At 45.5% G+C, this 13,567-nt stretch overlaps 1 protein-coding gene across 1 annotated transcript in view; it reads left to right on the forward strand.

Moving 5' to 3' along the window:
- MSN (moesin) overlaps positions 1–13,567 on the forward strand; it is a 66,292-nt gene that overhangs the window by 22,710 nt on the left and 30,015 nt on the right. The window lies entirely within an intron of this gene.

Raw genomic sequence — 13,567 nt, forward strand, 5'->3', positions numbered from 1 at the left:
GGCACATGTTAGGCCTTTGAATCCTAATTTATGATTGGGCTGCTTGTTGCCAGCCCCCTCCATGTTGGTCACTAAGTAACCAAACCACTCTGTCTCCTTCTCATGTACACTTTGAGTAATAGTCACTGGGGTGGTTAAAATTAGAATTGTATCCTTCTTAGAGTAGAAAGAACCTGATAGATGATGCTTTCCTCTAGCTCACGCCTCCTATGTAAGATTTTGCTTTTCATCCCAGATGGCCTCAAATCTGATAAGTGTGCAGCTGCTGTTGATAGTAATTAGGGAGATTTGAAAACAAAAACACAACAGTCCAAAGCTATACTTACTAGGGGATTCCAGAGCTGGGCCTAGCTCTTCCTGTTCCTTCCCCCACATTTCATCCCTGGCTTTGCTGAGCCTCCTAAAGTCAAACTTGGCTTTTTGAGAAAGTGCCTCCTTTGTGTTCTTGTGAGACCATGCCTGAACACAAGGAATCCTGGGTACTTTTGGAGCAAGATACTGAGACTTTTTAGAGTTTGAGGGTGAGGGGTGATATTACAGCATAGCTTTATGATAAGCTTACCTAGGCAGGGAGGCATTCTTTTACACTCAGTGTTCGCGGCGGGGTGGGGGGCACACTGTGTTAGCACTTATGTGTTTATGTGGGCACATGCCTTTTTGGGCACCCATGCCCATTCATGCTAAGTCTTTGCGAATACTGGAATGGGGAGAGTGTGGTGCCAAGGCTGAGTCACTTTCCTGGAAAGGTCAGGGATTAGGAGGAGTTGCACGAGATCTTCTGTGGAATGCATTCTTTTCTCCTTTTTGCAATGCCTACCCTTCCCCAAACATACCTAGGATTCTAAATGGCCATCCGACTCCTGGCTAGTAGGCCCAGGAAACTCCACCACTGAGCTTTCTAACCAGGAATAACCAGAGCACAAGGGGGTAAACAGCACTCATCAGGGCTGTTCCTCCTCTCCCCTTCCTTAATGTCTACAAAGCCCTGTACCTCTCTCTAACCCCAATAGTGTAGAAGACTTGTTGAATATGCACAAATGTTTTTGACCCTAAGGACTGAAGTATATTTGTCGCTAGTCAGTGAGTGCAGTTAGCTTAAAAGGTTTTAAGGTGACAATTAATGGTGAGCATGCCAAGTAGAGTTGCCTTAGGTTTTCCCGTGACTATTTTGGATTGGAATCTGGTCAGCATTGATCAAGATGGCTTGAGAGAAAGGACGGTTGTAGCCATAAGATAAATGAAGTAGGCCCGTTAGGTACAATCATTTTCAAACATTATTTATAGTATTATTTATAGTTTCATGACCTTGGGTAAGGCATTAAACTTTTATGAGCCTTAGTTTTCCATCTTTAAAATGGGGATAATAATGATACCCACTTCCTCAGGATTTATGAGAGAGAAACAAGCTTTTGATTACAAAGGTACACCTAGAAGGGTGCCTGGCATATTGAAGGTGCTTGATAAATGCCCCATTTCTCTTAATTTCTTTCATCATATTTCTCCCTCTGTAAATATTCGAGATCAAAGGATTTTAGGACCCTAGTTAGGCTTGGCCTCTAATTTGTAAGTGTGGTCCCTAAACTGCAATATATCTGTATGATTATTTTAATAGATGAAGAAACTGATTTTTGAAACAGCGAAGCCAATGACTGGCCTAATTTGTGGTGAACCCCACTGTGCCTTTTGCTTCAGTTGAGAATCTGTGTGGGTGTGTCTGTTGCTTTGGGAACAGGAACCCCAGCTCCAGGGAGCCTTGAAAGTCCCAGGATGAGGGGATGGGAAAGAGTAGAAGAGGTATACAAGACCCAGGTTAGACAGGATGGTTATTGGGTGTGAAGAATAGCGGATGTGCAGAGGACAAAATGATTAGAGGAACCTTTGCTCAAGAGGGCAAAACAGTTTGTGAAATTAGTGGGTCCACGCCTCTTTGCAGAAGCCAGGCAGACCCACCCCAAGCCCTTGCTGTGCTGGTAGCTTTCACTTCCTCTTTGTGTGTGTGTGTGGTGGGGTGTGGGTACAGGGGGGCTTTTAGTCAGGTTGCCCTTCCAGGTCTATCTGTAGGTAGATAGGTTTTCCATATGGACTAGAAGTAGGTTGTGGTAGACTCCCTTGAGGTCTGGAGATTGGTTCCCCTAAGGTTTGTGGAAGCTGGGGTAGGGAATGCTCATTAAGTTAATCTGGTGCCTCAGTGGGGCTGTGCAAAACAGCCAGCTTCCTGCCTATATTTTGTACATTAGGCCACTTTGTCTGGCTTTGTCTTCAGGGGTTTCTATCTCTGTAACATACCTCTTCCTCATATCTGCCAAGCTAGTGCCTAATACTATGGTGGCAGAAATGTCTCAAATTTATTCTCTTCTGTTAGACTCTAGGGAAAGGGTCAGGGAGCTGAAAAAGGAAGCCTTGATTCTTAAGTTTGTGCCTTTGGGAAGGTTTTCAAATACTATATATTTCCCTATGGCATTTGGAGGGCATGCATTGTTTCTTGCCTCTGTGTCTCTGTACCTGCTCTTTCTCTCCCCTGAATACCATGAGCTTCTCTTTCTCTTTAATACCTTTGTCCTTATTTAAGTTTGTGGCAAACTTATTTATACTTTGGGACAGGTCAGTTCTTCCTTTAGAAACCTTCTGCCTTCCCACCTTTTCCATTATGGCCTGGGTCCCCCTTTGTATTTCCACAGTTCCCTCTGATTACCTCTATCACAGCCTTTCCTGTATGGAGTGGTTAATTCCCCATTCATTTGCCACTTGTTGCAAACAAAAATATTTTCACACACTCACTCACTTGCTTTCACACATGCACATGTATAAGCAATCATCTCAAGGCCTGCTCTATATTATGTGTCTGATAACTCGGTGGTACATGAACCAGCATGTGTGTATATTTATATGTCACTGTGTCAGGGATGTGGGTCCTCTCTAAAACACCTGAAGTAGGTAAGAGGTGGCCCTATTTGCTCTTCTAGGTCTTACTAAAATTGTAGGTAAAATTGTAGGGCTTGCTTTGGATCATAAAGCAATGTCTATTGCCTGGGTCATTAGGGAGGCTGCTCAGTAATTTCTGTAGAGATTTTGGTGTGCCTCTTTCCTGCTGCTATCTGATATGTGCGTGTGTGTGTGTGGGGGGGGGGGTGGGGGGCGAGTGGTTTCATGCATACTCACCTCAGCATTAGGGGGTGTGAAATTTGTGTTTATGTGGTAGGGGTGCTAAAAACCGTGGTCTTGTTGGCTGGATAGGTTAAACAATTTTTGCCAGTCTCAGTAAATTGGTAGCTGGTAGCTTGAACAGCAAGATGTGGCTTCATCAACAATTCAAAACATACAAATCCATTTTTTTAGAGAAGTTATAGCAACCTAAGTAGGGACCAAAGCTAATAAGCTGGGTGTCAAGTCCCTGTTCTCTTACTACCTCACACCAGGACTTTCCCAAAACAATCATAGATTCACAGGAGTTCAGAGGCATTATTTGGGCTCTCTATACCTCTGTTTTTAGGAAGGTGACCATGATAAAAATGAAGACAGAGCTAGTAGGTATAAACAAATTCTTAGGACAGGTGTAAGGCTACTCTTCAGCCTTCAGCATATCCACCGAGGCAGGTGCTGAGAACTGGCATTTTTTAAGGCCTGTGTAATAGACCTTGCTCCTTGATGGGGCAAGAGTTAGACTGGGCTGCAAGATTAGGTGTGGGGAAGCATCAGGCTGAGTGGGACTGGGGTCATCCTATTTCGGAGTGGCCAGCCAAAGCCCTCTATACATGCCTAGCCAAATATCATGCTGTATTGAAGATCTGCACTTGATGAGGCAGTTCTGTGGAATGACATCTGCCTTCTGAGTTCTTGCTCTGGATAACTGAGGAGGCCCTCCCTGAACATTCAGATTAATGTTCAGCCACATTTTTTGCTGCTTATAGTTTGGGAAGAGAAGGCAAGGGGAAGGGCAGGGGGAGTCAGCTGGTCAGAGAGGAGTGACGGGAAATTGAACAATGCATGGGTTCAGGCTGTTGTACCAGTTCACCATCTCTTCTTCTTGAGTTTATTGGGGGAGCTGTTCATATGGGTCTAAAGTAATTTGCTTTTTCCAAGTAGCCAAGCCACTGTAGGCCCATCAAAACTCTGCAAATCATGCTGCTATAGCAGAAATGCTGATATTGGCATCTAAAAGCCATATGTAGTGAGAATTGTGATGTTTAGGAAGCTTTTTTTGTTTTTTTATCCTTACCTGAGGATATATTTTTATTGATTTTAGAGAGACAGGAAGGGAGAGAGGAGGAGAAGGGGGGAGAGAGAGAGAGAGAGAGAGAGAGAGAGAGAGAGACAGGGAGATGTGAGAGAGAAACAGGCCTCCTATACGCGCCCCAGCCAGGGATTGAACCTGCAACCTACATATGTGTCCTGACCGGGATCGAACTCACAACCTTTTGGTGTACAGGATGACACTCCAACCAACTGAGCCACCCGGCCAGGGCTGGGAGCCTTTAAAAAAATAAGTTTATTGTATTTTTACATCTCCTGCTTCATTAATCAAGGAAGAGCATCGGCATGTTGTCTTCCAGTTTTCAAATGTAGGAGAAGTTGCCAATTTGTGTTTTTCCAGAAAATTCATTTTTCCAGAATTACTTTGGACCATCACCCTCTGTCTCTGCACATGGATCCTCTGATTGTGGAAGGTGCTCTCAGTGTTAACTGGTCACCTTCCTGTCCCTGTCTGTGAAACTGGGAGATTTATTGCAGATTATTCAGCCTAATCAGGCAGAGAACTCCAGCCCCCTCCCCAGTCAACCAAAGCCTCCTTTGGGGAGGGGAAGTGTGGTAAGTGACAGTATCTTTCCCCAGGCAGTCACGTGTTCTCTGAGAACAGGATGTGGGGAGGGCTGGGCCCCAGTCACAGGGTATGGGGGCGGGGGTGGGGGTGGGCGGGAAAGTGGGCTGGTGGTGTGGCCATGTGAGTTGGTGCCTGTCTCCTTGACTCTGAGAGGCATGAAGAACCGCTGTATTTTCTAGTGTTCATTCATGTGTACACCCACCCACCCACAGCATGTCTGTGTTCTTACCCTAAGAAAGAACTGTAAATACTTGTCAATGAGGCCCAGCTCTTCGAGCTGCAGAAATTCAGTGCAAGGAATAGGTGGGTCCAGGTTGCCCACTGTACCAGCCTATGCCTTGTGACTTCTGAAGTCACAGGTCATTTTGGCTAGGTTTTGACCTGGGAGCTGGGTCACAGTAGAGAATGGGGTTGCTTTGTTAGTCTTTCCCAGAGCCCTAGTCATCCCCCTCCCCCCAGATGGCTTCTTAGCACACTGAGGTGATTTGCATGTTCAGTTTCCTTTTAGGCCCCATCCTCTTCTTCTCCCTGCCCCCACTACTTCTGCTGGGGACCTTTGGAGATGTTCTGCCTGGGGTGGGGAAAAGAGGATGTAGCTAGCTTCCTGTGCAAGGGAGGGTGTGGCGCCCGCCTTCCTGCCTGTCTGCCCACCCGCCCAGACGCCATTTACCCAGTACTTGAGGAACTGTCTAAAGAGTTCAGTTCAGTCACTAGAGGCTGAGGGGCTATTTGGGGTTTAAGAGTGGGGCTTTGCTTTTGTTGTTCTCTCTTCACAGTTTTATACCGTGGGGACTGCCAGGATCCCTTTTTTTTTGGAATCACAACGCTGAAAGGGCCATTAGAAGCTGACTGGTCCAACCACCTCAGATTACAGATGGGGAAACAGGTCTGGAGAGTCCTTTAAGTCCTACAAGGAATCAGTGGCAGAATTAAGATGAGTAGAATTCTGGAAAGTTAGACCTGGATCTTCCTCCTTCCCCTAAGCTTCTAGTTCAGTGATTTGCAAACTGTATTTGGCTGAGCTAGGTGGGGGAGCTGCAGTCTGCCTTCAACCAGAACAAATCTACTTTTATATACTCCGTATTCTGAAGTGCCATGCAATTTTTGGTTCGGGAGAGTACAGAGGCGGGAACGTGCTGGGAAAGTAGCAAAACTTAAAACCACTGAGGAAGACAGTACAGCTGGGGGCACTCTGACATAGGTTCCTGGGACCAGACTCAGAACAAATTTCCTGATTGGTTGCTCCCACCTAATGGTGTGACACCCTACACTCCAGGAAAGACAGTCTCTACCCTGTGCTGCCTTGATCTCTTATCCCAAGGAGAGCTCCTCTTGTAGCACCCTGAAATAGCTAGAAGCCAGAGGTCATTAGATTTCTTGAATAAAATAAATAATAGCTAAGCCTTTGGAAGGTCCCTCTTGTGACCTTAATAAAAGAAACTTTGAAGGGCAAAGAACAGTATACTGGTAGTTGGGGAGACCTGGGTGCTAGTATTGTCTCCTTCACACTTGAGCAATTTGATGTTTACTTCATTAAGCCTCTATTTCTCCCTTCTATAAAATGGTGCTTCTATGCCTTGCCTTTCATACAGAGTTGAATTTGATGAGACAATGCATGTGCACAAATGCCCTTTAAACTGTAAAGAACAGTGCACATGAGGCTAGGATTATTGTTCTATAAGTGTAAGCCAGAGGCCCTGGAGGCATCTGGGTTGGATAATGAGGTTGCAAGAGAAAGTAACGAAAATTTATCCAACATCTAATACATGCTAGGAGATCTTTTGCTATAATGAAGGCTAAGTTTGTCCTCACATTTACTTACCACCATTATACATGTAGGGAAACTACAGCTTCAAGAGAGCTAGGACATCCCAGGGTTTCCCTCCAGAGCCCACAATCTGTTTGATATTTGTGGAGAGACCTTAAAAGTGTGCTGTAGTTTCCACTGGGGCTTTCCAAAACCATTCCCTGCCCCTCCAGCCTCTCTTGTCTGATGGGAATATTGCATTCATGTTTCAGTTTGTGGCTCTTTAGCCCCAGATTTCCTTGGTGCCAAGGAAATACCAAGCGCACCAGGTGCCCTTGTTTTATCTTTAGTTTTTGGAGGAGCCCCTTGAGTCAGCCACTTTTTCCTTGACAAGCGGGGCTTCCTACTCTCATGGAAAGCTGATACAGAGAGCCAGAGATTTGTTGCTGGTCAGATAGACATGGCTCTCCACCAGGGTCATGCAGTTGCTTTCCTTTATTAAGACTCACTTTTCTCATTTGTAAAATGGGCCTAAGGATGCTTACTGTACATGCATTTCATGTACTGGTAAATATTTAACAACAAACTCTGTGGTGAAACCATAATTTATACTGTTTACTGATCAATCCCTGTGGTGTAAATACCCTCGTCATGGCCAATTTCAAGCTACCAATACATCTTTGAAGGAGGAGTTGTGAAGAGATGCACATAATCATCTCCAATGTGAGGCAGTTCCAGTGCACCATTATTAATCACAGTTATAGACTCACGTGCTTACCTCCCACCCCAGCCTGCTCACATGTATATTCAAATGCAGGACCTCTCACCATGTCTCTTCTCTGCCCTAAGTTCCTAGAGCATCCAGGAAAGGGACAGTGCCATTTAAAGTCTTCTCTTCCCTCTGCTGCTTGCAGAGTCCACTCTGCTGGGTCCTAATCTCCAGGTCCTTGTAATGAGGATCTCGGGGACAGAAAGCCTTTTGGAGGACCAGACCTCTGGTTCTACCTCTTGTCTCATATTAACAGCATCTGTGCCAGGTGATGTTTCTTTAAATTTCCCAGAGGATAAGAGTCATCTGGGGCAAAACTACTAGTTTCCAAGCTCCTCCTCTAGAAACCCTGTTTCAGCGTGTTTGGAGTGGGGTTCAGAAATCTGGGTTTTTAAACTAATGCCCCAAATTGTTAAGTTTGGGACACATTGCATTAGCACTGCACAGCGTTCTGCCAGGTTGGCGTCATTATGCCCATTTTATAAGTGGGGAGGTCAAGAAATCATGGCTTATTATTGGTGAAGCTGGACCTTGCACTCAGGTTTTCAGAATACAGGGTTTTCTCCTACAGTATACACATTGCTTTAGTGCACAGTAGTATCTGTAGTGGTGGGAGTGACGATACTAGGCAGCGAGCAACAAGGATAATCGTTGCACTGCTTTACAAACAGGGAGACCAGTTGAAGAGGGGTTTGGGGGAAGTAGCAGATCTGATTGCATTCATGATCTTCTGTGGAGGCTGACTGTGTTCAGCTTTGGGCAGCTGTTTTTCCAGGACCAGAAGCCCAGATCTCTTCGCAGTTGCACTCCACTTTCTATGTTTCCCTTCTAAGAAGCATCCCTTTAGCCATGTGAATACCAGCCCGTGAGAGGCTGGTTGGTTCAGGATGCTGTATTCTGTGCCAGACATTCCCGAGTATAGCTGGGACTTAGATTCATCTGAAGCTGTCAACTTCTAATGCCTGAGCCCTGCTTCTCATATAATAAATCAGAATCTCTGTGGGTGAGGCCAGGGGATTTGTATTTAAAAAATTTCCCTAGGTGAATCTTATGAGTAAGTTCGCAGACCCAGTTTGTGATTTTCTGGGTATCAGCTGACGGAGCTTGGAGGTCCTGGTGGGTTGTGTTGGTGGTGGGTGGGGGGGACTTATGTATATTGGTAAGACATGATTGGAGAAAATGGCAAGGCAGAGCCAAGATAAGTAAAGATTAGGCACCTTTGAAAAAGGACAAGGTAGCATAGGCGCTCTGTTGCATTCTGCCTCCCCTCATGGCTCTGCTTCTTAGGGGAAATCCTCCTCCCTCTCAAGAGAGAACACATTTAAAATACTGCAAGTATATGTGTGTGTGTCTGTTTGATGTGCATGGTCTCACATGGTCTAATGAACTAGAATTTCAATCACATTTTAGAGTTTGCTGAGCTTAAGCTGAGGCTCGAATCAATTCCAGTGTGCTTCAGAGATGTGATGCTGTAGGTTGCTGGAATGCATTACTGAGCAGAGAGAATAGAGCCCTCTTCTGGTGCTCTAGGCAGCACAGGCATCTTAAGGCTATAAATGATCTGTTTCCAGTCTACAAGTACCTCCTGTGAAACTCGTGGGCAGGAAGCTGGGTCAACCAGGAAACTGATTCAAGAGGCTGAAGCCCAGCTGGGTGTGGCACCTGAGAGGTTTAACCCATTTGGGAGACTTCCTTTAATGATGGGTACTCTTTCCTTTTATTTCATCAGTTTCAAATTTTTTATGGGAATTGAAGAATCTGTTGTTCTTGGCTACCTGGGTATAAATCTGTTCCTCCAATCCTGTGCCTCTTTCCCTGATGCACTCCCCTTTCCTCCCTCCTCTGTTCTCACCCTCCCTAACCTCCAGCTTGGGTCTCAGCTATGCCTGCTACCAGGGACCTTCCCAATCAATTGCTAGCCAAGATTTGGCAAACGAAGTGTCCTAGAAACGAAAGATCTTTGAATTTCTTTCAGTGTTGTTATAAAAGGTTTAGTCTCCCTAGAATGGGTGGTGGTTAATGTCTCAGAGTCTGAAAGTTGGGCCTGCTCTTTACTGAAAGCTAGATTTCCAAGCATTGTTAGTTTTGAGTTTTTCATGGAAGCAAACTGAACCGGCTTCCTCCACCTAGTCTTTCCAGATCAATAGCGGTTAGCCTGAAGAGTCTACTGTTTTCCAAGTTTGAGAGTGATTCTATGCTTATTAAGTAGGATAGTTGATCAAGAGCCAAGTTTTTCATTTATGTTCTCGCACTTGCCTAGCACCTGTGTGACCTTAGGCTAGTACCTCTCCTTCTCTGGACCTCAGTTTCTCCTGTTGTGTATTTCAGAGTTTCAATCAAATGATCTATAAAGCCTCTTTCAGATCTGACAGATTGGGATTCTGGGCTGTTTATTCTCTTGGAGAATAGGGATAAGTTCCGAAGGGTATTGTTTTGGAGGAGCCAGATGAGAGTCTAGGATGAGTGGATTGAAATCTTGAAAGTGTAAAGAGGAGGAATGACTTGCTAAAGAAGTGGTGGGGCAGCCCACATGCCTGGAACAGAGAGATGAGCTGGGGTGGAGAAAAGGGGAGTGGATGTTGTTTGCTCTTGTGGTATGGTTTGGCTGAGCTGATTTTGAAAGTTAAGTCCTGGAGTTAGACACAAATGGTAAGGAGCTAGTTTCCTTTCTGACTTTCATGTGTGGAGAAGAGGGGAATCTTAACCTTGTCATGGGATAAAAGGCTGTGCAATTAAGGCTGGATTAATGGGAAAGCTACAGCTTTCTAACATAATCTCACCGTTTTTTACTTTTTCAGCTTTGGCTTCTGCTGTGAGCTCTTTTCCTATGGTGACAATGTAGTTATGTTATCACTGCTAAAAGGGGTTAGTTATGTTTGGAGTTACTCCCTTAAATATGTGCTAACAGGAGGAGTAACAGTCTCCAGCTGCCATTGTCTCACAGTTGAAATGGTTCTTGGAGAGCTGGGGGGAAATGGGCTAACGCAAGTGAAAGGGGACCCTTGTCTCCCATACCTTTTGCAGCAGTTGGAGTGGTTGAAGACATTGCTGACCCATTAAGGTATGGGTATACATTGGGTTGGGTGTGGTTCTCTTTTCTAGAAACTACTGGGAAAAGGCACAGGCCTAGGAAGGGTTAACCCCAGGCAGGTCTTGCTAGTTGTAATGGTTTGGAAATGGGTAGGAAGAGGTCAGAATAGATAACGGTTGTTCCAGGTACCACTTCCAAGTCAAAAGGAAGAGGCTGAGTTGCTGAGAATTGAATGAGTCAGTGGAGGAGGAGGAGAGGGTGGGGAAGAGAATGTCTCCTAGGCTAGAGATTCAAAGCAACCCTTGTTTTCCCCCTTATGGAAAACAGCTGCTTGAGGCAGTGCTGTCATCCCAAGAGGCAAGACAGACTAGGCCCTGCCCTGCTCTCGCCCCAGTTCTGGTAGCAGGAAATGGTGGGTGCTGGAGCCTAAATAATTGGGATAGGCAGTTTGGATAACACTGTGGTGACTACTCTCTGTCCAGTGAAGAAACTGAAGTTTTGGAATTGCCCTGGTAGGGCTTGTCCTACTTCTGTTCCCCCTCCCCCACTTACCTTTGCTTTCTCCATACCAGTAGCTCCACTGAAAGCCCAGAGCGGGTGGGCCCTAAGGGAGTTTGGGGAGGTGGCAGATGGGGGAAGGGCATGAGGTCATTGAGCTCAGACCCAACTGGCTGACTCATAAACTCTGCTCTGGCGAGTTGGCCTTCCCAAGCAGTGCTTCCCAGATGTGCCTGGGCTTCCTGTGTCAGTGTTTGGACCTTGGCCAAATTAGTTGCCAAGGCGGTGTCTGAAGACAGCAGTGAAATCAGCATGACCAGAGAAGTGGGTGGAATCATGAAAAGAGCTACAGGAATGTCCAGAAAACCCATCTTCACAACTTGCTGGTTCAGTAAATGTGGCTTCAGTGATGTTAAGTGAGACAGTGGGTGATGGGGCTTGATGCGTAGTTGGGTAAATGTTCGTTTCCATCCTTATGTCAACTGCCTGTATATACTTCAGTTTCCTCACCCATGAAGTGGTACCAGTAATGCCAGTTTTCTCTGGCTTACAGGTCTGTGCTTCAGGCAAGTTACCTGTGACTATTCAGCTCTTTCAGCTTTCTCCTCTGTCTTGCCCAAACTCCTCTCCTGGAAAGAGCCATCCTGATGTTCAGGGGCAACACATTATTCATAGGGAACGCATTGCCCTCATCTTCTCACTGTGACATGGCTACTGCTCACCTGGGTGTTCCTAGCTCTAGGAAAAGAGAGGGTCCATTATTTGAAGCTGCCCAGGCCCATGGACCAAAGTATACTGGCTGCTGGGGCCAAGGCAGAGGTAGCATCTGGCCTGTTTTTTTTTTCCCTAAGATTTTATTTATTTATTTTTACAGGGAGGGGAAGAGAGGGACAGAGAGAGGGAGAGAAACTTTGATGTGGGAGAGAAACATTGATTGGTTGCCTCTCGCATGCCCGCAACCAGGGACCTGGCCTGCAACCCAGGCATGTGCCTCAAGCAGGAATCAAACCAATGACCTTTTGGTTTGTGGGACAATACTCAACCCTGTTAGCTACACCAGCCAGGGCCCTTGTTATTTTTGTTTCTTAGGCCAGCCAGCTCAGGAGAGATCCCAGTTTTTTGAGAACTTTAGATGGCAGATCACTGTGATGGACTTGTTAGTCCAGTGAAGCGCTTCGTGTGGGAAGTGTCTTTGTTCAATTGTTCAATAAATAACACTGGATTTATTGTTCTTGGGCTGGGGGTGGGAGGGCTAAGTGTGTTTGGGAGGGTGACACCCCCCCATGACCACACCCAGACTTTATTTTTTGTTCCTTAAACCCTTAATGTTCTCCAGAGACAGTCTTTAACCTCAGTCTGTGCCTAAGTCTTCAGGGACCAACTTAGGCAGGGATTATGTTTTATGATGGAGACCATCTTGAAATGTTGCTCCACCCAGTCCAGCTCCTCCACTCTTAACAAGCTGAGGGGCTGCTTAAAACTTCTGACTTCAGAGGATCTATTTTCAGGGCTTTGCTTGAAACTAGATCACCCTCTTCTTAAGATTGCAGAGGCCAGGCCCAAAAGGTTAGTAGGTACCCACCAGGGTGAGCATCCAGTGGGCCCTGTGTGGCTTGCAGCTCATCTTACATACTTGGGTCCCAGATTAGTCTAAAGGGAGACCAGGAGATCTTCTCTTATCTAGACTTCTGCTCTACCTATCACCCTGCTCCTCCCTACCTCCAACACACAGAAAACGGGGAGCACAGATGCATGACCCTGTCCTCATGACTCACATTTTCTTTTGAGTTAAGTGGTGGAAAGAATAGAAGTCCCTTTGTGTTTGCTTTTCTATTTTTTTAATTTTTAAATATTTTATTTATTTATTTTTAGAGAGGGGAAGTGGGGGAAGGAGAGGGAGAGAAACATCGATGTGTGGTTACCTCTTGCACGTCCCCTACTGGGGACCTGGCCTGCAACCCAGGCATGTGCCCTGACTGGGAATTGAACTGGTCACCTTTTGGTTTGCAGGCTGGTGCTCAATCCACTGAGCCACACAAGCCAGGGTTCTTTCTGTTTTTTTTTTAATGTAAGATTATTTGTCTCCACAGTGAAATTCAGGAAACCTCTTGCTGCCCTCCCTGGAGAAGCAGCCACGGTGGAATGGCAGGAACCCTGAGCAGGGATTCTGGGGAAGTAGGTTCCGGTTTGGTTTCAGCTGGACATCTTCAGATTTAGTTCTCTGCTGAGAACTTTAGAAGAGCCTTGTTCTAAGGGAGGATGTGTGGACAACACTAGCCTCTCTGACAAGTTTATTCCTAACCTAGGCTGGGTGCTTTTCTATTGATTGACTTATTTAAAAAGCATTTCCTTTTATTGTTATTTATTTATTTTTTGAATACAATTGACTTTCAGTATTATATTAGTTTCAGGTGTACTGCATAGTGGTTAGATATTAATGTAACTTACAGGTGAACTCCCAATACGTCTAGTATCCACCTGGCACCATACATACAATTATTACAATACAGTTATTACAGTATTATTGACTCTATTCCCTATGTTGTACTTTATATCCCTGTGACTGTTTTTTTAAAAGATTTTATTTATTTTTAGAGAGAGGGGGAGGGGGAAAGAGAGGGAAAGAAACATGTGGTTGTCTCTCTTGCACCCCCTACTGGGGACCTGGCCCACAACCCAGGCATGTGCCCTGACTGGGAATTG

This window comes from Pteronotus mesoamericanus, unplaced genomic scaffold (genome assembly GCF_021234165.1).
Source record: "Pteronotus mesoamericanus isolate MK-2021 breed Mesoamerican mustached bat unplaced genomic scaffold, CSHL_Meso_final contig_256, whole genome shotgun sequence".
In the NCBI taxonomy this organism is placed as follows: Eukaryota; Metazoa; Chordata; class Mammalia; order Chiroptera; family Mormoopidae; genus Pteronotus; species Pteronotus mesoamericanus.